General features: G+C 54.0%; 1 long non-coding RNA gene across 1 annotated transcript; it reads left to right on the top strand.

The window, feature by feature from the left end:
- Positions 1–23,424: 23,424 nt before the first annotated feature.
- LOC116793926 lies at positions 23,425–25,667 on the top strand. Its single transcript, XR_004359640.1, has 2 exons — positions 23,425–23,570; positions 25,183–25,667. It is a non-coding gene; the product is annotated as an uncharacterized LOC116793926 (long non-coding RNA).
- The last annotated feature ends 206 nt before the right edge of the window (positions 25,668–25,873 follow it).

Here is a 25,873-nt window from a genome sequence, read left to right as displayed (position 1 = left end):
CCTTTCCCACTGTCTACCCTGTTTTTCTCTTGCTGCTACTAAATCAAATTACTTTCATGTCCAGAATCACAGAAGCACTGGATGGGTTGGGTTGGGAGGGATCTTAAAGCTCCTCTTGTGCCACGCCCTGCCATGGGCAGAGGCACCTTCCACTAGACCAGGTTGCTCAAACCCTTTCCAACCTGGCCTTGAACCTTCTTTTCTGTATTTGAGCACTACCATCTCATCCTCCTCAGATCTGTCCTCTCCAGGCTAAACAGGCTCAAAGCTTTTCAGTTCTGAGGCCTCCAAAGGCTCTCCCTGCTCCCTCCTTGTCACCACCTGCATCCTCCTCACCCCAGCAGCAACTGGCACAGGTGGGAACTCAACCTGTAAAGGTCCTTACCACTTCTGGACCTTCTGCCAGGGCAGGATCCCCATGGGATCTTTATTCTCCTTCCCTTCCTCTAAGATATTCTGTTAGGGGTTGTCAATCTCTTCATCGACACCAACAAATGCAGCCCCATCATATCTCTGAAAGAGGGAAAATTATCCCAATGAGGAAGCAGCCCAGCAGAAAACCAGGCACAGCAAGGTGAAGCACCTTGCCCAAGGTCATCCAAAAGTGTGGGAAGTTCAGCCAGCACATTCCCAAAAACCCCACGCTTTCATAGACACCTCCACAAAGCTATTTCCTTTGTCAAATGCCAACTGCTATTAAATGCCTGGACTTCTTAGCCCTGGAACTGCATTCATTACCCTCTCCCGGTGCTTGGGGCTCTGTTCTGGCTGTATCAGCTGGCAAAACACCCTCCACCTCCTCGGGAAGTGTCTGTGTGAAGCCAGTGCTCATTGCTGAGGGGTTTGGTCTCCACCTGAGCACCTGCTCCTCAGGCCTGGGCTTGTTCCTGCTGCTGCCCAAGCACTCTGGCCGTGGGCTTCAAAGCGGGCAGGACCGGCCCTGCTGCAAAGGCACGGAATGCAAAGTTTGGGAAGCGTGCTGGAACCGCTATGTCTGCACCCACATCCCTGATCTGTTACCCCCAGCGTCTGTCGCTGTTCGGGACGAGTTTCTGTTCAGACCTCTGCTTTTCCATGCCAGTAGTTTTGGCTTTTCAGCAGGAAAGCTTTCTCCTTGGATTATGCAAATACCCCGTGCATTGTCGTTCCCTGTTTGCGTTGTGTTCACCTCCCCTCTGGTTTGATTAATGCTCCCTCTCCCACACATGCTCGCTCCAATATGTTTGTTTTAGGGATGGGCAAATGAGGTGGGAATAAGAAAAATGGAACTGAACCTTCACCCAAAACTTAAAGTGGGTGGTTTGGAAAAGAAACCCACAACAGAATGAATAAGTCTTTGAACCACACAAATAGTTCCCTTGTTGGTGCAGCAGAGACAGTCTGGGCCCCAAAATGATGAAATGCTGTGTCCTTTCTGTTTCCAGAAGCTCTCCGTTTGCTCGCTGCCGCTCCTGCCCCCGGGCAGGCTCTTGCAGGCTCAGGGTGCTGGGAGGAGGGTGCACCCAGCCCTGGATGCTGCTGGGGATCCGAGTCCTAAGCGATGCAGCCCCGCTGTGAGCACGGTGCACAGCCCCAGCCCTGGGATGAGGTGTGGAGGTGCACCCAGCTGGGACACAGCCTGCCCAGGAAACACCAGAACGGCTCTGGAGAGCCTGGTCTCTTGGGATCACAGAATCACTGAGGCTGCAAAAGATCATTGATAATGCAAGACCATCAGTCCAAACTTGACTAACTCCCACCTTGTCCCCCCGCCCAGAGCACTGAGTGCCATGTCCAGTCTTTCCTTGGACACCTCCAGGGGCGGGGACTCCACCACCTCCCTGGGCAGTCCTTTCCAAAATGGCAAACCTAAGCACCCATACCAGCTTGGGAAAATACCTCTGGAGCCCTCTGCAGAGCAGGGATGCAGAGGTGCAGAGTGCTGTGGCAAGGCCCAGGGCTCTGGGGTGTCCGGGTGCTGCTGCTGTGCTGGGGACAGGGTGGGTGCTGCCGGGCACAGCAGGTCGGTGCCCCAGGGACACCTTGCAAGGACTGGCAGCTTGGGAGGGGGTGGTGGGGCCTCACTGCCAGCTCGAAGGGCTGACAACATGGTGTCCCATGTGGGGCTGAGCGTGGAGCCCGTGGCTCGGGCTGGCACCGGGCTGGGCACTGCTGCAGGGACAGGCTGAGGCGCCAGGCACGGGGCCAGAGCACGGTCACAGCTCCCGCTCCGCATCGCGCCGGGATTTGTTTGGGAGAACCTGTCAGAGGCTGGCAGGTTTCCCACTGCTGATGAAAGGAGGGAGGATGTCTGAGAGCTTCACAAGGTGATACAGCCATTAAGGCATCATGACAGACTCGCACAGAGGCACTGAAAACACCCGGAGATTGGCAGCTCCGGGGCCTGAAGCTAAACAAGAGCTGCAGCACAACTGTCGGGGTGTGTGGCGGGTGTGTGAACTCGCTCACGTGGGGCCGGGCACGCTCGGGAAGTCACCATCCTTCATTCTCACCTCCCTGACAGCCCCCAACTTGAAGTAAGATGTAAGCAAACAGAAGGGTGGGAGCCCCCGCTCGCAGTCCTGCCCAGGAATTGTAAAGGGCCATTCACAGACCTGCTTTTATTCCCTTTAAACTGAGTTTTGTGCTGCTGAAAGGCAGGTTGGGCTGATGACCACGGAGCCTCTGCTTATCCTGGGCACAGGTATGGCACAGGTGAAGGGGCTGCAGCCTCCTCAGTGCACCCTCCATGTGGCACAGCACCACTGTTCCAGGAGGGTTCCTGCCCCTGGCTCTGCCTGGGGACACAGACTCGTCCTGGTGCAGTGCAGTGGTGCAGAACATGGCACAGGGGTGCAGGGTGCTGCTTGGGATAACTTTTCCCAGCCAACATGGGCAGCAGCAGCAGCAGCCAGGACACAGGCTTACCCAGGTTTGGGGGATGTGGTCGGCTTTGCCTGCTTTCCCAGGGATCCAGCACAAGGCACACCAACATAATGCCCCCATTAAATGGTTCAAAACACACTTCTGAGCCTCCTGCAAAGTGGTCACTTCTTGCAAGTGAAGACAGTGGGCAACAGAGGGCCAGAGGGTGGGAGAGATGCAGGGAGCGATGCAGGGAGCTGGGCACAGGGCTCACAGGCAGCAAAGGGGGAAAAGAGGTTCCCACACCCCCCCGGTTCCCTGCAACCAGGCCTGGCTCTGCTTCCCGGACCCATCCCAGGGCATCCAATAAAGGGGGAATTACAGGGCTGAAGCTCCGCACTACACGAAGAGGAAGCATCAGCCAAACATTCCTGGCCCCCACCCCCAGCCATAATTAATAAACTCAAAGGAAATTAAACCACAAGAAGAACAAAACCCAAACAGCAAAGCAAAGCGACCCAGCCCAACCCACATCACGTGCGGCGCGGGGGGAAGCCGGTCCCGACGCCCAGCGAGAGCCACAGAGGTAATTGCAGTCACAGGGCGAGAGGCTAAACCAGCATGAAATGAGTCAGGGGAACAGATATTAAATTTGCAAGCCCCGGGCAACAAGACTCCGTTCAGTTTATTTGCATTAATCAGGTCAGGGGAGTAACCTTGTTTTTTTCTTGCAGGAGATACCATCAGCCGTTATTTGTTTCTCATGTGAAAGTATCACAAGGCACAAACATGGTCTGGGAGAGGCTGGTGAGGCCTGAGCCACATCCACCCTGGCTGGGAGGAGCAGCTCAGCCTTCGCCTGGCTCAGGCACAGTTTGCCAGTGGTCATGGGCTGGCATGGCCTCGAGAAGGCAGGTTGGCCACACTCCATCCCCTGGTAGACACCAAAGGACTGGACTGTGGCAGGACTGCTACCAAAAGCAGAGAGCATAACGTGGGGTGAGTGAGGCAGCAGCACACCCCTGTTCACAAACAGCTTCTCCCTGGCTGGAGCCGCCCCAGCCCCGCTCCCTGCACGAGGCCAGGGGAGAAGTTCCTTCAGCTGAGCAGTTCTTGGGCAAAAGAAAATCTCTGAGGGCTTCATGCAAAGTCAGGGACAACCAAGACAGCGCCAGTGCCATAAGAAAGGACCACGTAACAGTGACTCCATCATTTTTGGAGAGTTGCACTTGATGCATTATGGAGGGTGACAAGTCTGATGCACCCCCACGCCTTTTGGGGGCTGTGGAAGGGGCAGTGCTCATCTCTTTGAATGTGGCCTGTGGACATGGTCCCACCATTCCTGCCCCCAGCCCCAGCCGGGTGCCTGGACTCGAGGAGTCACAGGCACAGACAGTGGCCCAGCCATGACCCACGAGAGAGCCGGAGGGGGATTTTTGGCAAAGGCTCAGGATCACTGCTCCCAACATCCCTGCCCGTGGACCAGCCTCCCGCCGCCGCGGCAGCTGCTCTGCCTCAGCGCCCCAGCACAGGCCAGGGCATTCTGGTCTCGTGCCCAGACTCCTCACACCAGCACACTCCTAATGACGAGCAAATAAAAAGACGAGTGCAGCCACCCTGGGACTAAATATCAAAGAAAAAAGGCGGTTTGAACCCGATCCAGGCCAGCGAGGCCTCGAAAGCGGCCAGAAAAGCAAGTCCGGACCTTGATCCTGACATTTCAAGGTTTGAGAGTTACTGTCAGTGTGGGCTAGTGGGAAAATGGGGACTGGAGCTGTGCTTGCCCAGACCTCACCAGTGCTCACATCTGAAGGTGAAGCTCAGCTCGGAGCTGGTAGTTGGCAAAACCCACCCCATCCAGTTTGGGGGGTTTGGGAAACCGCGTGTCCGTCCAGTGGAGTGCTGTGGATGAGGGGATAACTGGGGCTGCACAGACAGGGAGGGAAGCAGAGAGGCTGTTTGATGTGTCTGAGTACAGAATCTCCCAGGTAGGGAGGTTTTTGGACCGTTTGCTTTGTCCAGGTACAGAAGGCAGAGCCTCCACACCCACTGTGGGGTTCAAGCAGGACCTCCTTTTCCCAGGATCTAGCAATATTATCCAGCTGCTAAAGCTCGTGGAAGCACTGAACTCTCCTTTCAAGCTCCTAAATAAATCAGAGTGGAGGGCAGGCGGCTGTGGAGGGGCTGCCGGGCAGGGGCTGGCTGCCTCCTCGTCCTGCCAGATTGCTGCCTGCTGCACAGACCAAAGCCATCTTCCAGCCGCTGATTTAACATTCCAAGGGAGCAGATTAATGCCTGCAAACTTCTCAGTGGAAGCATTCAAACGCTAATTGGTAGTTGCAAGTAATTAAAGTAATTTACTCAGATTATAAAGAAATTTCTTAACAGTGATTAAGCAACTCTGGGACGTGTGTAGTTGTTTGTAATCACTCCCCCAAGGGGATTAAAGCTCTTGGCTGCGTGTAATATGTCTTGTAACACCCTATGGGTCCTGTTGGCTCACGATAGCAGAGAACAGCTTGTTGGAAGAGATATAAATCAGGCCTGTGTGCACACAGAGTACATCACATTGGGAACAGCTCTCCTTCACGGTCCAAGCCTGGGAGCACAGGCTCGGTGCTGAGGGCAGACATCCCATAAACAGCAGAGCCCCTGTCATCCAGTCACAAACACTGCTGAAGGGAAAGGTAGAAGGAAGGGCAGGGCTGTGGATGAGCAGGGTACAGGCTCAGGGCATGGCTGTGGGCACCTCTGTTCACAGGTTTCCATTTACTAACCCACAAAACAGGAATAAAACCACTAAAAAAATAATAAATAAATCCACTAACCCAGTTTTGTGCTCCAAAATAATGGAGGAAAAGTGCCAGATATCTGTGAAGTTGATACTCAACAGATTACACTAAACCAGTGCTAATCAGCAGATTATCACTCAGATTGTTTCATGTCCTTGTTATCCCGGCCAAACCTCAAGACCTTGTTCAGCCTGGATTTAGGCTCAGGGAGGTAATTCCCACATGGAGACCTGGGAGGAGGGAGCCCACATTGTTCATGTGTGACATAAGGGTTTTTCTTGCTTACATTTCATTTTCAGTGATACTTTCCCTTCCTAATCCCGCAATGTGCTCACGGGGCTGAGCTGGGCTTGTGGAGTCCTGGCTCAGATAAACCCCCGGGTTGGTGCCCTTCCCACTGTGGAAAGCTCCCTTCATGGCAGAAGGGATCTCACAGCCAGGCCCCTCTGCCTCTCCTGGAGGAGATTCCCTGTGGCTGTGGGGCTCCTGCAGCTCCAGCAAGAGGCTTTTAACACCTGTGTCCAGGGAGCCAAGCAATTCCCAGGAAACCGTTCTGCGTGTGGTACCGCCTCCTCTCCCACCCGGTGCCTGCAGCCTCGGTATCCTGCAGCATCACCAGAACTTGTTTTCATGTTTTATTTATTCATAGGGGCTTTTTTCCATGCTGGCAATACAGAGCTGTAAATGTTCCATGAGTGCTGGCTGCAGCAGGATGCCAGTTTACCTGGGCACACAAGCGCTGAGCAAACTGGGAGCTCATCTCCCACAATTACTTTGGCACAGTGCTTTGGTGTTTGCTTTCTGCAAATTTTTGGCCAAACAGAGCCAATTGTTCAATTATTATTTTTTTTCTCTCTAAAAGCAGCACAGGAAGGATGGAACAGGCTTTGTTTGCCTGCCTGGAGGAAGGCATTGTTCCATCAGGAACCCACCACAACCCTCTGCAGCCCCATGGGGTGACCCTGGGTGTCACGGGGCCCCTGTGCTGCTCGGGACAAGCTTTCCACACTCAAATATAAATAGAATTTTTATTTCTGTGTTCTGTTTACTGTGCGTAGAAATCTGATTTTCCCTAATGGTCCTTTATAAATAGTTTCCACCCACCCTCTGCTTGAAAGCTTCTCTGACTCACATTGGAAATTAGGTTCTTCCCCTCCTCGCTATTGAGAACAATTATAGCTCTTTGTTCCACGGGAATTAAGAAGCGCAAGGGCTGAATCCAGCCACAGGAAAATTGTCACTCTTCTTTGTTTTCTGCCTGCAATAATTATCCTGCCAACTGCTCACTGCCATCCTCAAACCACGGGTGCCTCTGCCGAGCACCCCCATCCTCCAGCCCAGCCTGCCCTGGCTCTGTGCTGATTCAGGTTTTATTGGCTCATGTTTGCCACATCCTTGATTTACTTTTTCCTTCCATTTCCCAACAGGAATGGTGTTCCTGTCAGGAGAGAGGCCCCCAGACAGGCCAGGCTGGTGGGGTAGGGGAGAAAAGAGGAGCTGCTGCTCCTTGAGGAAGACCCCGGGGTGTTGGTTGTTGCTCAGAAGAAACCGCAGCACCTTTGCCCAGGGAACCCCAGTTTGCACCATCCCCAGGTGAAGCCGAGGTGCCCTGGCCAAGGTGTCACTTTGGGGTGACATGGTCCCTACTCTGATGGAGCTAGAAAAGGCTTCCCTGGAGCACAGTGGGAACCCACATCTCACCTGGAGGGGAAGAAAAGCCATGTGGATGTGGCACTTGGGGACGTGGGTTAGTGGTGGCCTTGGCAGACATGGGTTAATGGATGGACTCCATGGTCTCAGTGGGCTTTTCCAACCTTTTCTGTGACTCCATGATTCTAGGAAAAGAGAGCAGATCAGAGTAGGGGAAGGCAGGCAGAAGAGCCGACCAGAGGATAAATGCTTTTCTCTTCCCACAAATCTTCTCCGGTGTGAAAACCCCTGTTTAAAAGAACACAACCAAACCCTGCCTGATTTGTTTTAGAGCATCCAAAACGGCTCACCATTGACCCCTCCAGCCACACACTCATTTTTCATTAAGCTGTTCCTGGGATCTTATAAGCAGAGAGAGAGAACAAGCTGGCGAACGCGCAAAAGCAACCCAGAGTGCCCTGGGGCTACAATAACCGAGGCAGGAACATTTTAAATTATACCTTGGGTCAAAATGATTTTAGATTGATCAGAAACCAAAATTACCCCTGAGTTCCAGCTGATTGTCTGTGCCTTGGGTTCATCTGGAGGCTGCGTTTCTCCGGCAGCCGCATTATCATTATTACTGGGAGTGGGGATACATTGACTGGGGTATTTTAAGCAGCAGAGGAGAAAAGAAGGAGCCTTTGAACCCTAAACACCCACTGGTTGAAGTGGTATCCTGGCTGGAGAAATGCTGGGAAGCAGAAGAGAAAGAGGCTGTTCAGTGTGAAGTGCTCCCAGCTCTTCAGAGCTTTGTCCCTTCCACCCGAAATGGGCTCGTGTGGCTCCCCCTGCCCTGGGGGCGACCTGGGGCATCCCCACCAAGGGCTACAGCATGGGCACACCCAGAAGCACCATCTCTGCTGGGTCTTTAGGCACTAGATTAAAAAAAACCAAAACCCACCTGTATTAAATATATGTATTTGTATAAAATACCTATGCGTTATTACAGATATTAATTATTCTATATAATAATTATTTTATATTTACATTTTTATCGTGTATATTTTGTATATTTTATTATTTACATATTAGAGATATATAAATCCTTTGCATGTTGTAACCCATTGTTACATGCTGTACCCTGATATGTGTCATTGCCACATTCCCCAGATACCTATTTTTTCTAAAACTCAAAGCTGCTGCAGGGACCTCATTCCTTCACACTCACTGGGGTCCTCCAGCCCCCCCGAGCCTGCAGGCTCAGCCTGAGCCCAAGGAACAGCATCAGGAGGGAGCAGCAAGGCCCTGAGCAGGGAAATGGCTGCCTTTACTGTTTTCTAGGGTCTCAAACCCAGATATTATCATTTTGTCGGTCTAATGCACGAAAGTTAAATATTCTCATCTGCTTGGTTTTGTCTTGACAGTGTCTCGAATCTGTACTGATGGTCATCTTGCCAGTGCTGTCCCACGACAGATAACCCACCCTGGCCATGGCTAACCCTTACTGCCTGGCCGAGCACGCTGGGATCAGCGCAGTGAGTGCTGGGCTGCAAACCTCACGGAGCAGGAATGTCACCCCAGCCCCGAGGATGCTCCTCCGGCCGCCTTCCCCTGCGCGAGGCCGAGGCGGCTCCGCTCCAGTTCCCCCCGTGAATGCTGCGATGTTTAATCAGGTGCAAAGAAGTTGTGTTTCCCGTCTCGCTCTCCCAAGGATTCCCTTCTCTCCGGGTAATTCATTCCTCTGGCATCCAGCCGGAATGCTGGCACAGCACCACGGAGCTGAGTGGTGCGAGGGGCAGGTGGGACCGGGCTGTGCCTCTGTGCCCGGGGTTGGGTGTGGGGGTGCCTGGGCTTGCACCTTCCTCCTCTCCCAGAAAATGGAGAATTTTCCTACCAGCTGGGACCAGCCTTGTGGGGGTTTTGGATCTGAAGGGCAAGACGTGGCAGCGTCTATTTAATGGGATCTTCAGGTGAGGAGCTTCTTGCAGAGCATCCGGTGCTGGAGCATCTTCTGAGGATGGAAGGGAATGCAGAGTCCTGCTCCCATCACTGCTTGTCCTCTCTCCTCTCCTTTTTTTCTTTTTTTTTTTTTTTTTTCCGTTTCTTGGTTTGTTTTTTTTTTTATTTGTTTGGGGTTTTTGTTTTGGTTTGGTTTTTTGCGTTTTGTTTGTTTGTTTGGTTAGGTTTTTATTTTTCTTTGTTGTTTTTTTTTTATTTATTTTTCTTTGTTTTGGTTTTGGTTTTGGTTTTGTTTGGGTTTTTTTGTTGTTTGTTTTGTTTCATTTGTTTTTAGTGGGGTTTTTTGTTTTTGTTTTGTTTTTTTTTCTTTTTCCAAACCTGAGGAACTGCTTGGTACGCTAAAGAAGGAAAGATAAAAATTAATGTATTAAAAATAAATATTTAATTAAAGAAGCTCAAGCTCTCCCTTTAAGAGAAACATGACTCTTTGTCACTGGTTCCATCCCACTGGAGCCGTGCTCCCTGCCCCTCCTGGCTCTCCAGCTGGACGAGGGTGCAGCAGCACCCACCGAGGAGGGAAATGTTTTCCCATCCAGCCCCTGTGACTGGACTCAGGGAGCCTCGTGATGAAGTTGCCAAGCTCCCGACGGCTCCCCAGGCTGTGACATGTTCAATCCCATCACGAATTACTGCTGGGGTGATGCATGATTAGTCCAGCACAAAGTACCTGCCGGTCAGCAGGGGCTGCGGGAAGCTGTGCCAGCAGTGAATGTGGCAGGATAATGAGGTGGGATGGATGGGGAAACACCAGCCAGGTGTGGGAATGGGGCTACTGCTCTCCTGGGAAGGAAAGGAGAGGTGTGCAGGGTGGGGGAGCAGGTATCAGGGTCTCCCTGTGTGCAGGGCTGTGCTGCACAGAGCAGTCCTCCCCAGAGCTCTCCTACATCCAGCACTTGGGTCCTCAGCGCAGGAAAGACACAGGCTTTTGGAAAGGATCCGGAGGAGACCACAAAGGTGCTCTGAGGGCTGGAGCCCCTCTGATCTGAAAACAGGCTGGGAGAGCAGGGAGTGTTCAGCCTGGAGAAGAGAAGCTCTGGGGAGATCTTAGAGTCCCTTCCACTGCCTAAAGGGGCTTCAAAAGAGCTGGAGAGGGACTTTGGACAAGGGATGGAGTGACATGGGTCCGCTTCCAAGGGAGGGATAATTGCGTGGCTGTCCAAACGCAGTGGGCACAGCTGGGCTCAGTGCTGCCAGCTGCTCGGAGCACCCCTCAGATGTCAGGGATGCTACCTGGGGTGTGTGGAAGGCAGTCCCTTCTGTGGGGATTGTGGCTTAGCCCCCCCAGGCACCTTGAGCCATCCCTGGCCCCTGAGGAGCTGTCAGACTGCACCAGGCTCTGGTCCCACCCGAGCTGCTTTGGATGTCAGGAAACAACCTGGAGTTGAGACCTTCTGTATCCTGTCTCCAGCCCCAGCCAGGGAGGACCCGGACATTTATTTGTGTTGAGCCAGAGGAAAACATCCCGTGGCCACAGAGGGATGGCAAAAACTTTCTAGGAAAAGCAAACAAGTAGTAGGTACGTCTGTGTTACATGAGCTTTAACTAAAGCCTCCGCTCTCCGCAGAGCACCAGCAAACGCGGTGGGAAATAAACCCAAAATTACCCAGCAAAGCCTATAATTGCATTTCCAAACCTGCAGCCAGCAACTCCCACGAGCACAGGAGCAGAGCTGCAAACAAACCAGCCAACGTGCTCTGCTGTGGGGAGGTGCTCCGGACACCGACAGGAACGTTTCCTCGGCTCGGAGGGATTTTCCCGTGTGCCTTTTACCCCAAATAAAGTGATCACTCTCCAGAGCTGCCTCGGCCCCCATGAGTTGGCAGAGCTCAGGGTGGGATCACAGATCCCTGTGTTTGTGTGTTTTCCCTGTGGAGATGCTGAGCTCCCGCGGCCGCTCGTGGCACCGTGGACGTGGAACCAAAGGCTGAGGGTCCCCATCCCATCCAGGGATGGGCCAGGGCAGGCAGGGAGGGCAGGGGGTGGGTGCTCATCACCCAGGGGGGCCAGCAAAGCCCACTGGAACACTGGGCATTTTCAGGTTGTCTGGGCCTCAGTTTCTTACCATGATCTTCTACCTTTTCCTTATTTTCTTTTTCCTTTTTATTTCCCCCTTTTTCTTTTCCCACCTTTTCCTTTTCCTCTTTCATTTTCTTTTTCCTTTTCCCTTTTTTCTTTTTTTCTCTTAATTTTCCTTTTGTTCCCTTTCCCTTTTCTCTTTCTCTCTCTTCATTTTTATTTTCATGGCAATCCCTGAAGCGAGCCACCAATGTGGGAGCAGGCAGGGACAGGAGCTGAGGGGACACACTGCCCTGTCCTGTGGGTCCAGAGCTGCCCCTGTGCCCCCCAGCCCAGGCTGGACAGGGGTTGGAGGAATGTGGTCTAGTGGAAGGTGTCCCTGCACATGGCAGGGGGTGGAAGTGAATGGGCTTTAAAGGTGCCCTCCCACCCAAACCATTCCATGATTCCATGATCCTCCACCTCCATCACCCCCTCCTAATGCTGGCTTCACATACAGCTCCATCCCTCCTGCCACAGGTCCCACAGTTCTACCTCGCTCCAGAGGGGCCTGAGGGGTGGACTCTGTGCTGCTGTGTGGGAGTTAAACACCACAGCACTAAATTCTCCTAGAGAAGAAACTATTTCACACTTTCTACCTGAATTTCTGCTGCAGCTTCAAAGCAAGTGCTGCTCTCGGAGCAACGGAGAGGAATTCAATAGAGCATCCCCTGAGCACAGGCAGGCGCCTGCTGCCATTGGGTGGGAAGTTAGAAAGAGAAAATATATTGAAGAAATGGGAAAAAGGAGGCAGGAAAACATAAGTGGCTGCACAATAAAATTAAAATTAAAAAATATTAAAGAAAAGAAGTATGTTTTAGAAGTGGAGCTGCTCCAGGAATGAAAGTGCTGTGATGGGCAGGTGTTGATGCCACCAGGCATAACAGAAAAGAAAGAAAAACCAGGATAGTGTGGGGTTTTTTTTAGCATTTATTCCAAAAACACTTGCTGAACACGGTGCAATCTCTTTGATATGAAGGTTAATTGAAAGAAATGGTACAGACCCCTTGGAACTCGGTCTGAAATAGCTCCAAAGAAGGAAAATTTGGGGCAAATAAAGTAGACAAAGGAAGGCAAAGGAGCAGAAAAGCAGTAGGTTTAAGCAAGACTTGGGAGAACAAAAAGGAGCAGCACACCTGGCTCGAGCCTCGCTGTCCCCACAGCCCAGCTCCTTCCCTGGGCAGGACAAGGAGGTACCCCAGAAATGCTACCAGCAAATATTGCAAGCTTTTCCCTGCTTGGGGATACAAGCCAGAAAGTAAAGGAAAAGGGAGAGAAAGTTACAGCCAGATTCAGAACTCCCTCCCCAGGCCTTAACTCGAGCCATTGCACGGGTCACGAACTGCTGTTCGAGGACAGTTTTAGAAGTCTGTAGATCCTTTTTAATATTCTTCCCCCAGGCCTCTTTGTTCCTTCAGGCTTGGGCCAGAATGAGAAATGAAAACCCCGAGCTGGAAAAGCCAGGAACAATTCCTGGGGTCTACAAATCCAATGAAAATCACCGTGGGGTGCAAACATCATGGGACAACTCCTGTGCAATAGTTTCAGAGTGAGTTCAGGATCAAAAGGGTTCAGGATAGAGATCGGAACTGCTGGATGCTGCTCCAAAAATTTTAGCTTCTCTCTAGTCAGCAATTCTCCAATCCAGCTGTCAGCATTCCTAAACTCTCTGCCACGGAGATCTGTGCTCGTAGGACATGGATGAGCTCCGACTCCCCTCTCCCACACTTTGAGACTTCTCTGTGCTCCCGTTCTCGGCAGTGCACACCCAGCAGCCAGGAACGGCCCCCCTGAGCCATCCCAGCCCCCCGGCCCCGGAACACATCCCATCCATGGCTCTCATCTACTGGGAACGTCTGCTGGAGAACGTCTCACCCTTGGCTCCATCGCCAATATTTGAGCTATGCAGTAATTGGCCATAGAAGCCTCATGGCGTTGATGTTCGCCTTGATTAGCAGAACGTGCAAAGCACTTACAATGCAAATTTCCCTTTAAAATTCCATTTCCTGCGAGCCCTCAATGAATCAGCTGCGGAGATCTCCCACTGAGAGCTCTCCTGCCAGTAAAAGTTGATAGTGCTAATGTTTGTGGAGTGGGAGCACAGAAGGGGGAAGAAGCACTAAAGCAAACTCATCCAAACCGTCAAATATTTGCAGAAAAATGCGCCCATTCTGTGCCCGATCCGTCCGATTCTCGCCCCCCCCCAGCTGATCGCAGCCACCCCCAGCCTCTTCCTTTCAGCCCCAAGATGCAGCTGTGTTTTCTTTGTTCGCACTCCCTTTGCAAACGCTGCTCTTGCCTTATTGAAGTCTTTGAAAAATATTCTGTATAGAAACAATTCTGCCGACACATCAGATTTCTCTGGGCTCCCTCTCCCCCCTCCCGCCTCTCCATTTGCATGAGAATGGCCGCGATGTTTGCGCAGCCATCACCTGGCGCCGGGTCCCGCTGCCCTCCCGTGAGGGCATTTCCTCTGCCCCACTGGGTCACTGGGCACCCGGGGTGGGCAGCGGGGCTCTGGCAGCTCCCCAGGGCAGGGCTTTAGGGCTGGCTGGCACACGCGTCCCACCTCTGTCCTTCCCAGGCTGCTCCATCCCCGCCCATCCCATCCCATCCCATCCCATCCCATCCCATCCCATCCCATCCCATCCCATCCCAGCCGCCCCCGCCCGCTCCCTGTGCCCGCCGAGAACTTTCCCGCTCCCCAGCACGGGGACGGCTGCGAGGGCTGCAACTGGTGCAGAACCCACGGCAGGAGCATCATCACCTCCCGGGAATTGCTGTTTAAAAACAGCATTTATCCGGGCAGAGGCTTCCTGGGGAGAGCGGGACAAAAGCAGCAGAGGGAGGTCAGGGCCCTGCATGAGAAGAGAAGGATGGGGAGGGACTTCTCTTAGAGAGTGGTAATTTATCACCACAAACACTCTGCGCTGCCAAACCAAAGAGTCCAGCGGTCCCACTGCTGCCTTTAGAGCTGGAGCGGCTCCAGGTCTCGCACCAAGGATTGGTCTTGGACTCTGGGCTGGGAGGCTCTGCTGGAGACTCTGTCCTGCACGGCACAACATGTGCAAATGGCTTTAAAGCCTGTGACAGCTTTTAGGAAAGAGGGACATGGGTCTCACTGGGCAGATCAGCGAGCCTGCTTCGCTGCAAGGCTTTCCAGTTTCCCTGATGATCTGGATAAAGCATGCCACCATTCCTACATATTCCCATAGCACCCACCAGCTGGAGCAACATGTCCTTCCCAGCACTTGGCCCACTGAGCCCTCCTGGGAGGCCAAGGTGTCTGATAGAAGGGGTCAGCGAGTTCCACCAACCCCGGTGTTCACACAGGAGGGCACCATCAGCACTGCAAGGATTGGCAGAAAGTGCTTCCTGGGAAAATTCCAACCCTGCTTTTCTAAGTATTCAAACCGTTGTGGGATGAATAAATACAGAAACATCTCACAAGATTGCCTGGTGCAGGACTGTCTGAGCTGTGGGTGCTGAGGTCCTTTCTCAGTCAGTTCCAACTGCAGAGCTCTTGTGCCTCTGCCCACTGCTCCTCCTTCCCTCCTGGCACCACTGGAACCAGCCATTCTCTGCTGTCCCCATCCCAAGTCCCGGACAGGCTGTCCAACATCACATCACACCCTCAGCTTGCTTCTCAGAAGGAGAAAAGCCCCAAAGCTGGAGCCAGTCCAAAACAGACTGTCCTCCCCATTCCTCAGCACTCTCTGGGAGCACAGGCTGAAGCAGAGAGAGGGTGGGCACAACCCAGGCTGGGACCCCCCTCCAAGCAGCACGAGCCAACTCTGCATCCCATGAGGTGGGCAGGGAGCCCAGGTACGATCCCAGATCGACCTGATTTACAGTCTGTCATGTTTTAAATCTCCCATTACTGTCATGGCCTCAGCCTTTCCTTCCTTTGTTTTCCAGATGGTATTTTTTCTATCTTATCTTCTTTTATCAAACTCTTGTTTCCTCCTTCTGGAATCACCACATTCCTGATCTATATGCAGATTAAACCCTGGGAACAGATGCTCTTGTCAACTTTTATTAGTTTATTGCATTAAGAAAGGACGATATCTCTACAGTCATTGATATAAAATAAGACTCATCGTAAGTCTCATCTGCTGGAAGCGACAGCAGGAAAACAAAGGCTCTTCTGAACTGGAGCCACGGCCACAAATCAGGACCCGGGTACCGACACCCGAGACTCCGGGAAGGAGCAGAGGGATCCCGGGCGTGCGGGGGCTGTGCCGTGTCCCGGCACACGGCGGATGATCCCGGAGCTCTGCACGGAGCCCCACGGGGGAATGTCAGCCCCGGGAGGGGCAAACAAGGAGGCCCCTGAGCTGTTCCTATCACTCTCTTGGTTTGTGTTCAACTGAAACAGAGCCCTTCCCCTCCGCCATCGCTGGGCGCCCGCTCGCCACCACGGGCAGTTCCTCCCCTGGCCACTTTGCCTCCTTGCTGGCCGTGTGTTTATTATTTACACACAGGCCTCCAGCTGCAGCTCATGCTGCAAAAAGTCATTCACCACTCTGTTTGGTGAAAGATAAGAGAGGCAGGAGAGCTGCCAGCTCCACGAGGAGGGAGGGGAGGGAAGGTACCCACAGCCTTTCTTCCCTCACACTGGTTGGGAACTCCAACTTGGCTCCCCAGGAAGATGCTGCCAATCGACTGAGCATTTGGGATTTGCTGGGCAGTCGATGGGCATGGTAAGTCCCTTCCAGCCTTGCCTTGCCATGCCTTGCCTTCCCATGTCCTCAATGGAATGAGGTGTGTAAAGCTCTGTGATTTAGCAGTGCTGGGTTCCAGACACGTTGGCACAGCCTGGGCACACACGTGCCCCTCCACAACCCCAGTTCCCTCCTGGTTCCCTCCTGGCATTCTCCTGGTGTCCTTCAGCTCTCCTTACATCTCTGCTCCCTCTTTGTTCCTCTTGCTGAGGCCTCACAAGCTGCGGCAGTTGGAAAGGAGCGGGGGCTCGGGAAAAATGCACATGTGGGATGCAGGATTGGAGAGCAGGGGCCAGGATGGCATCAGAGAGCTCTCAGAGATGGCTCCCCTCCTGGAATCCATTTATTTTCCCACATTGCTGGGACGTGCTGGGTGCAGGGAGCACCCACTCCACCGCAGGTCGTGTTTCAAAGCCCTGCAGTTCTGGAGGTCTCTGTCCCCTCTCTCATGCCCCGAGGCCGGGTGGCGGGCACGAGGCACATGAGGCACAGATCCCATCAGACCCTACAGCTCCCACCAGGAGAGTTTGAAAAGTGCCAACAGAGCAGCGTGCTGCTGCTTGGAGGGAGCACAGCCAAGTGAAGCAGAGCAGAGGGGATGTAGGAGAAACCAGGCTAAGCTGTGCTTTCAGGAGCAGCCGGGTTTACGTCGGATGGGGTTTTCCTGGCACTTTTCCTGGCACTTTTCCCAGAGCGCTGAATGTTTGCAGTGTGGGGGCTGCTGGGGGGGATCTGGGGGTCACGGGGGAGCTGTGCTGCTGGAAGGGGGGGGGGGCAGGAAAATCACTGCTCCCTCCCCCTGCTGGGATGGAACCGGGTTAACGGGACAGGTATTTTTAGTGCTGACTGACCAAGCCGGTGCTGCTGCTGGTACTTAACCTGGAGCCACATAAAGCAGGGGAAGCAGAGCTCTTCCAAAAATGGGATTTGCCGCAAAACACTTGTCTCTCCGCTCGCTTTCCCCCAGCCCAGTGCAGGGAGTGGGGCACCCCCTGAGTGAGCACCCTCCCCATCTCCCTCCTTCATCCTCGTGTTTTACCAGGTCACAGCAACCCAGTGCAAAGACAAATTATGCTGCAATCCCAGACGGAGTCTGTGTCTCTCCCAGCCTGGCAGCATCTAGCTCACAGGGTGCCTCTCCCCCCTGCTCCGTGAGCCAACCTTGGCACACCAGGGATCACTTTGGGGGGATTATTTAACTCCTGCACCTTTCCAGGCACTGCAGTCCCAACGCCGGTGAGCACACGGAGGCGCAGCAGCTCCCTGGGATAGATGGAAACACTTAACTCCATTACCAGTCACTTCCACGCTCGCTGGGCTGCAGCTGAACCAGAGCAGGTTCAGCAGGGAAGCACCAAAGGCAACTTCTTGTCAGTGTGATTTGAAGTGACACCTCCCTTCCTTCCCAGCAGCCCTGAGAGACCTCCTGCTCTCCACAGCTCTGGTTTGGTCCTTGTGTTTCATCTCCTGAAATTCCCTCCTGCAGCAGTGCTGGTAGGTGTGGTTCAAGCTGCCCTCAGCTCCAGTGGCCTCACAGTGACAGGTAACAAAATAATAAAGAGGACACAGCGATCCCTGTCAGCAGTGACATGGGGCTGTCTTTGGGAGTGGCCAGTGTCGTCCATCCCCCTTCCCAAGGAAGCATCACACCCGGCACGGTGTAAGCACAGGGCTCAGAGGGCTCCATCCCATCCCTGCCCTCCGTCAGCGGGGGGGGGAACTGCTGCTGCCCCATCCCCACCTCTGCTGTGGTCTCTGGAGGGACCACATCCTGCACCTGCAATCTCTCTGCATGTGCAACCTGTAATCCGGGCGTGTTTACATGAATTCCAGTTAGAATCTGCATTCCAGCACGGACTGAAACTTCCCCCTCACCCAAAACCTTTGCTTTCCTTCTCCTTTCTCCTTTCCCCTCCTTTTTTCCCCTGTTGAACTCAATCCTGATTGATTCCCTCAGGGCTGGCAGGCACAAGGCATCCTACATGGCATGAGGGAGGTGAGAGGAACCTGTGGTGGGCTGGGAGTGGCCACTGGCTCCTGGGTCAGCTGGGATGGGAGCTGGATCCCTGTCACTGATTGCAGGGTGCGGGGACTTGGAACAGGCTGGCTTGGGGCATGGCTATAATTTGATCCACGTTTTGCAAATGCATTGATGAATATCCGAAAGAGAAAAAAGGAACACAAACTCTGTGGATATTCCTGGGAGGAGGCAGATCAGGGCCGTGTATCCATGTGTTCCCAGTCTGTGTTCTCCCGGGACAGTGCCTCACAGCAGCCCCCAACTCAGCAAATTCCAGCTCAGTGCTCTGTGGTGGCTTTGGGAAGGGCTGAGGGCTGGGAAGAAGGAGCTCTGTGAGTTTTTGCACCTCTCATCAGCCAACTGGCACGATGAAGTCCCGGCTGCTTTCCAGCCTTCCTGGCTTCCCTGGAGCAGGGCTTGATGCTTAATCCTGACGTACCAGCAGACACTTGTTTCCCTTCCTAAAAGCAGGTCCCAGAGCCAGACCCCAGGTTGGCCTCAGCACACCTGTCCTACCCTCTCTTTCCATTTTCCCTGGGTTTTTCCCCTCTTCTGCATCCTCTGGGATCCCTCCACTCAGAAAACGTGGAGATCACAAGCAGAGAGGCAGCACTGGACTGTTCTGGGATGTCTGGTTTAGCCCCACAGCAGGCCTGGGGATGCTCAGGGAGGGGGAGGACAAGAACCATCACAGAGGGACCCCAACTTGCTCCCTCTGGAGCCAGAGGAGCTCCTGGCTGTGTGCTGGGGGAGGGAGGGTTTCAAAGGAGCTCATCCCAAGGCCACATCTGCTGCATGTGTTTAAAACAACTCATTAAAGTTCCTGAAAGGCCTAAAAAATGAGTAATTCTCTAAATGAGGGAGGCTATAATAGCCTTCTAACAAGCTGTAATGGGATGCTGGTGAGCGCCTCCGGAGCTTGTGGCCCCCCCATCCCAAAAAACACGGGGATGGAACACGGGGACCACGTGGGGAGACACGGGCACAGGCAGGATGGATGCCCAGCTGGAAAACATGGGGTGAGGGGAAATGAACAACCAGAAATAAACAGATTTCAAGGCTCTGGAAGTAGCAAGGCCTCCAGGAGATTTATGGGGGAACTGGTCTCTGGTTGTAGGGGGGGAGGCAATACCACCCCCAAGGTGGGGGGGTTGTCCTGCTGTTTAGGGCAGGAGGGGACCTTCTCCTTCCCTTCCATCAGTGCACACCAAGGCACAGGAGCCCAGCAGGGAGGAGGAGGTAACATACCCCAGGGAAAGTTTGGGGAGCTCTCTGTTCTCTGCACACTCCCCATGGCTCCCGGGGAGTCGGGATGGTGGGAGCTCCTCATCCCCCGCTGCCTCTCTGCAGAGGGATCCCACAGCCAGGATGGAGGCCAGGGAAGGGGGGTCACTCCTCCATGGGGTGTTGCAGTTGTCTTCCAGCTGGATCTGGTGCTTTGGAAATTGTTGGGATTGGTTTTCCTTCTCCACCGAGCCAACACGTCAGCACACGCCGCCCCTTCCCCGCACACCTCCCGCTGCCGCCGCGTCCTCCCGGCACCGGCCGTGGGATGGATCCACCAGCTGGCACAGGGCTGGGCTCGCTTCCCATCGCCACTGCCAGCGAGCAGATGACATTTCACTGGGCTTCCAAAGGACTGGAGTGCACTGGAAATTCAGGATTCAAGATGTTCTGCTCTTGTGAACAGCCCACGTTGCTATATCGGGGAGATGATGCACCAGCCTCCTGGCACATCTCTGGGCTGTGATATCATGGGGGGACATAACTCATGGAGCTGTGCCTCAACCTGAGCCACACGTCCCACCCTCTCCTCTGGGACTGCTTCGTCCTTGGGGTGAGGATATTTCCCAGGATGAAGGGGATTTGGGATGGGAATTGGGGGTTTAGAGCAGCCTCTGCTTGCCCAGAGCTGATGTGCCACCTCATGAGCGGTATGTGGGATGTGCAGAAGGAGACTCAGGGACAGTCAGGACTGTGTTCACGTCATGTCTGGGGATACTTCACAGCTTCTTCTTTGTTTTTTAGGGCTCCAAGTCCTGGCAAAGCAAGGTTGAAATGAAGATTTTGTTTAAAAACATCCTCGTGGAAAGAAAACTTGAGAAACAGGAGCAAGGTTCCCCCAGGCAGGAGGAGAACCCCATCAGCCTTGCTCCATCTCCTGAGTTACACATTAAGATTTCTCTCAAACTGTTTTTGGATTGGCCTTGACTTCCAATCTCTCAGGTTGTCATTTGGGTATTATTAAATAAACTCATTTAACCCGACCTGGGGCCTCCCTGCTCCCTCGGGAGCTCCTCCCTTTTTGCAGCTGGGCCACCTCTGGATTTCCTCTGCCTGAGATCACCTGTGCTGGAAATATGACCCACAAGGGATCATATGTGTCTCAGCAAACCTCAGGGCTGCTAAGGCTGTGGGCTCCTCTGTTACTGATCCTGCAGGGCTCTCCTCTCTCTCCACAGCAGGCACAGCATTGGGATGCAGTCCTTGGAACCTGGCACTCCGGAGGCACGGCTGTGGGATGGGCTGATGTCACTGCTGCTGTCTGGGCAGGAGTTTATTTATTCAATTGTCATCATTAAATTCCAGTCAGTCATCCAGGTGTCCTGTGCAAGAGGAAGGTCAGGGAGAGGAAAGGAAGTGGGAGAGAAACAAGAGAGGCTGTGAGATCTGCAGATGCCTCCTTTGCCATGCCCAGGGATGGGAGAGATTCTCCCAGATACTCTCAGGCTTAGGGAGAGAGATCTGTGTGTGTGTGAACATGTGTGTGAGAGAGAGAACATGTGTGTGTGAGAGAGAACATGTGTGTGTGAGAGAGAACATGTGTGTGTGAGAATGTGTGTGTGTCACAGGAAGGAAGGAAGGTCTGGATTTCTTTGCCCTTCCATGGGACAGGTGCTGCACCAGGAGGTGGGAATGGGGCTGGGGGTATAAAGAGAAGGTGATGCCCTGGGTCACCCATCTGGGGACACCCCGGAGGGCTCACAGGGATGGGCACAGCCTATCCATGATATCATGATCTCGATATTCCCAACCGTTTGGGCTCTCATGCTGAGTGGAGCCTTGGATCAGCTCTTCTCTACCCAGAGGCAAGTTTCTCTGGAAACCAAGGAATGGGAAAATCCTCCCACCTCCCAGCTGCCCGCATGGCTCATGGCTACAGAGCTGCCTTCCTCCTCCTCTCACACCTCCCTCCATTTCTGCAAAGCCCTGGGAGATGTAAGATCATTTTTCCAGCTCCTCCAGGTGTCCATAAAACTAGCTGCAGATTCCTCCTTGGAAAGGGGAGCAGCAGTGAGGGGGAAACCCATATCCACAGCAGTGCCCCCTTCCCGTGGTTTTCCTGGGGAACGGGAGCAGCTCAGTGGAATGCAGGGTCATCCAGGGCTCTGCCAGGGGCTCTCTCCGGAGGGAGACCCTCCAGATGGACAACAAGCTCCCACCTTCACCCCATGAAAACCCAGGGGATTTGCCACTGTGGAGTCTTATCCAGTGTCCCCCAGTTTGGCTCTTGCTCCCATTTCACTGGAGCCACCATCATCTGGGGAGGGTGGGGAGAAGTGAGGATGGGGAAACCTTCAGCCTGGGGTAGAAGGGGCAGTGCTGGCCCAGACCACTGGAGCTGGCAGAGCCTCTGCCCTGCAGGACATCCCTCCAGGAAGGATTCCAGGCAACTGCACAACATGGAGCGTGAAGCTGTTGGGTCTGGGGAGAGCAAACAGCTCCACTGGGCACAGGGTTTGAGGATGGTTTGAGGATGAGGTGGTGGCTAGCAACAGGTCTGCCCTGGATCTTCATCATGTCTGGAATGTCAAAAATCTGCTGGCTGGGGGAGAGGGACAGGGCTGGGGCAGGTGGAGGTGCTGGGGTGGAGTGGGAAGGGGGTGCAACAGCCAGAGCCAATTCCTTCTCTTCTTCTGTTTCCTTTTTGTGCAGGCAGGAATGATCTCATGTTTTGTCTAATCTAAATTCTGTCAAGCAAGCAGGGAGCAGAAAAAAAGAGACAGAAAGTGAGCAAGGGAAAGCTGCACAGTTAATAAAAATCTGCTAGACACATGTTCCCTGAGCCCAGGGAGGGAAAGGGGGAGCTGAGATCTACAGATTCTTGGGAGACAATGAGAAGGAATGCTGGGGTCTGTGAACCCCCTGTCTTGAGATTCATCCTCTTCTCCATCTGATAGGGAACAGTGCAGCCAGGGCACGACCATGCAGGGGCTGTGGAGCTCCCTGTCACAGGGGGTCTGGGGTCACTGATGGCTGCCACCGGGTTAGCAGCCAGTCCAAGACCCCTGTGTCCCTTTACCTGTGTCTCTGATGCCTCCCACAGTCATTAGGAAGGAAGGAAGGAATGCCAAACACACCAACAGCTTTCCTTCCTTCAAGTGGCACGTTTGCTCCTCGCCTTCTCACTCGCTAAATCATCCGGAGCAGGACAGATGCTCCCTCGGCCGTGCGTGCGGAGGGAGGCCGAGGGGAGGCTGAGAAAAGCTTTTCCTTTCCATTCTCATCCTCCAAAAAGGTTTTCTCACCTGATAGATTTCACTGGCTTTTGTTTTCCTTCCCGCAGCATCCGCACGTGGAGGAGCGTGGGGCTGTGGGAGGCACGGCCAGGAGGACCAGCCTCGCTCGGGGCATGTCTGCAGCCAGCTGACACCAGCCAGAGGGGTGGCTCTGCTTGGAAACGGGGCTTCTTCCAGCCAGAGCTGTTCCTCACTTGGCTACAGAAACATTTGTGCCAGCAAAAAGCAGGAGGTGTTATGGGGGTAGGAAGGGAAGGCTGGAGGTGGGAGCAGCCCAGCTTGGCTCCACTGCTGGCTCACGGTGGCAAATACTTGTCACATGGGCCTTTGTCACATCCCTGCTCGGCTACCAGGGGACAACTTCCCAGGGGAGAGGAGTCCCTGCCTGTGTCTCTGCGATGTCCCTTTTAGTGTCCCTGCTGGTGTCCCTGCCACGTCCTTGCCGTGTCCCTACCACATCCCTGCCACGTCCCTGCCACGTCCCTGCCATGTCCCCACCTGCACTGTGCAGGTTGGCTTTGGCACGTTGTGTTCTGGTTTCTCTGTGTTGCCTCATCACAGAGTTGGACGGGTCCAATGTGCCCCAAAGGCAGCAGGGTCACCAGCAGGGCCACCGAAAGGTGGCCTCTCCACTGGTGTCTCCAGGAGGTCTCAGGATGGGAACTGCTTCCCAGTTTGCTGGTATCCAGCTGCTGCTCCCAACACTGCCCTGATCCACAGGGGATTTTGAGAAATGAATCACTGTGGTGGGTGAGGTCACAGAGTCACAGAACCATTTAGGGTAGAAAAGCCCTCTGAGATCATCCAGTCCAACCATTCCCCAGCACTGCCGAGGCCACCACTGATCCATGTCCTCAAGTGCCACATCCACACACCTTTTCCAGCCCTCCAGGTGAGATGTGGGCATGCAATGTGTTCCAGGGAAGCCTTTTCTCACCTCACCACAGCAGGAGCTGCTGTGGATGTGAGTGTCAGCCCAGCTATGGTTGGCACCTCCTGCAGGTGCCCATCCCAGGCACACCCAGGGATGCTCCGTGTTTCTGGTGAGGTCCCTCCATCCTGCCCTGTGACACGGCCCCAGGAGGGGCTGTGAGGGAACACAGTGTGAGCTGGGCCCAGGAGAGTGGTTTGGTCACAGGCAGCACAGGGGCAGCAGTGATGGAGACCAAGGAGGGTGAGGGAAGAGCTCGATCATGGTCTCTAAATGAGGATCCTGAAATACATTCCCAGGCCACAGAAACCACACTGGAAAATTGGCTTTGCCTTCCGTGCTGTCAGGGACAGAGAAGGGGCTCGGCAGAGCCCAGATGGGGCCTCTTGGTGTCGATTAACAAAACAAACAAACAGTGTTGCCCTAATGAGCTCCGGCTTGAGGGGAGGAGGCACTTTGGAACAGGCTGCCACTGATGCCACGTGCTCTGGGCTTTGGGGCAAGGGCCCTGTCCCTGCAATCTGACAGTGCCCATGGCCCCTTCCCAGACTGAGATTCCCCTGAGCCCCACAGAGTGGTCCATGGGCACTGGGGGATACACCAGCATCTTCCTGTGTGTCTCCAGATGGGTTGGCCTCTCACATTCCCATTGTTTTACCACAGGACACAGTGTTCAAATCCAGTCTGTGTCCATCTGGGATGGATCTTTCACAACACATTTCTAAAAGGGCCAAGGATTTTCTCCCGTGTCAGTGGTGGGGCTGTGGGTGGCTCTGCCCGGGCTGGCTCTGCCCCAGGGATGCTTTTGGTGCCTCCCCAGGTTCTGAGGGCAGCCCTGCTCCCAACCCTGCCCTTCCACCATGGAGCAAGGCAGAAATCACACCATTACTCAACTGCTTGTAATAAAATCCCACTGCTTGTAAAACCTCTTTCAAGTGAGACCCCAGATGGCATTTTTTCCCTACTCCGCCTGCCCGCAGCAGTGACGGAGCCAGACCTGCTGCAACCGAGCTGGGGCTCCACTCCAGGGGCTTTTCCCCATTCCTTCTTCACCTCCTTTCCCATCTCCAGGGTCCACTGAAGCTCCCCCTTAACTGCTGGTGTTGGGATAGCCCTCACCCCTGGCAGGGCCCCTCTACTTCTGCCTGCTGGAGAGCAGGGGGTAAGCACAAACCACCCCATTTGCCTGGCCCTCAGCAATGTTAAAGGGCCCTTCCAACCCAAATCATTCTGTGATTCCCTGATTCCATGACTCTCATCTCCAACCAGGCTTTCATGTGATTCATGTGCACCCAAGACCTGAATATTTTAAACAAGAGGTCCAAAAGCACGAGACAGAGATGGATGCTGGTGCAAAGGTTCATCTGATTTCCCACACAGATTTATTTACAGTACCCCGGGTCCCTGGACCCCGCTCACGCCCTGAACATCCCAACTTCCCTGCCATTGTCCTGGAACACCAAGTGGTTTTGGGGGCCCGGTGTGCCGGGGCAGTAATGAAACCCGTCTGGGAGCCGATCGCTCCTTTATCTCCTCTGCTCTGTGTTCCTGAGGACCACGTTTTTTAATTTGTGTTGGATAAACAGTATGGGATTGTGTACGCAAAGAAGCTCTAATTATCCCCTCGGGTTGTGTTTCCTTGAAGGAAATGAACTGGGCACGGCGTTCCCGCTGCGGAGGCACACCGGCGCAATCGCTTCCAGATTGCTCCCAGTGCCACGGGAGCCCGCAGCTCCGGCGGCCCCGGCACAGCACAGGGGTGTTGTGTGCTCTCCTGGGGACTGGCTGCAACCACGGGGGGCCCTCCTGCAGGAATAAACACCCCCTGAAGCATGGGGGCCTCCAGCACGGTGGGGTCTGGGAAGGAGACCCGAGCCATCCTTGGACAAGCTGTCACTGCCCGGAATCGCCTGGTTATTCACCCAAAGGGAGCTGCTGGAGAAATGCCACCTCGTGCCCCAGCAGGGGCTGGCAGAGCCCAGGTCCCTCGGCAGCTCCTGAAGTCACAGATGCTCCGAGATAACCCACAGGCTGGACCGTCTGCCCATGCAAGGGAGATGATCCATGAATCCCCGGCATTTATCCCGCTCCACGACACTCAGCAATCTTTATTTACACTGCTGACAACTGCTCTGGGCTATTTTTAGGCTTTATTGCTGATTGTATCGACAATGTTCTGGGCAGTTAACTTGGCAGAGGGGAGTTAATTGCAGGGGCTTCTCCCCTCTGGGGACCTGACACTCAGCCCTGCTTAGGGAGCGTGGAAACCATGTGGATCCTCCTCTTAGTCCACTGTCCTCCGTGGATCACCTCATAACTGCACTGGGGCAGCCTGG

This window comes from Chiroxiphia lanceolata, chromosome 14, assembly GCF_009829145.1.
Source record: "Chiroxiphia lanceolata isolate bChiLan1 chromosome 14, bChiLan1.pri, whole genome shotgun sequence".
Classification (NCBI taxonomy): Eukaryota; Metazoa; Chordata; class Aves; order Passeriformes; family Pipridae; genus Chiroxiphia; species Chiroxiphia lanceolata.
Note: the sequence above shows the minus strand (reverse complement) of the source record. Positions and strands in the feature narration are given on the sequence as shown.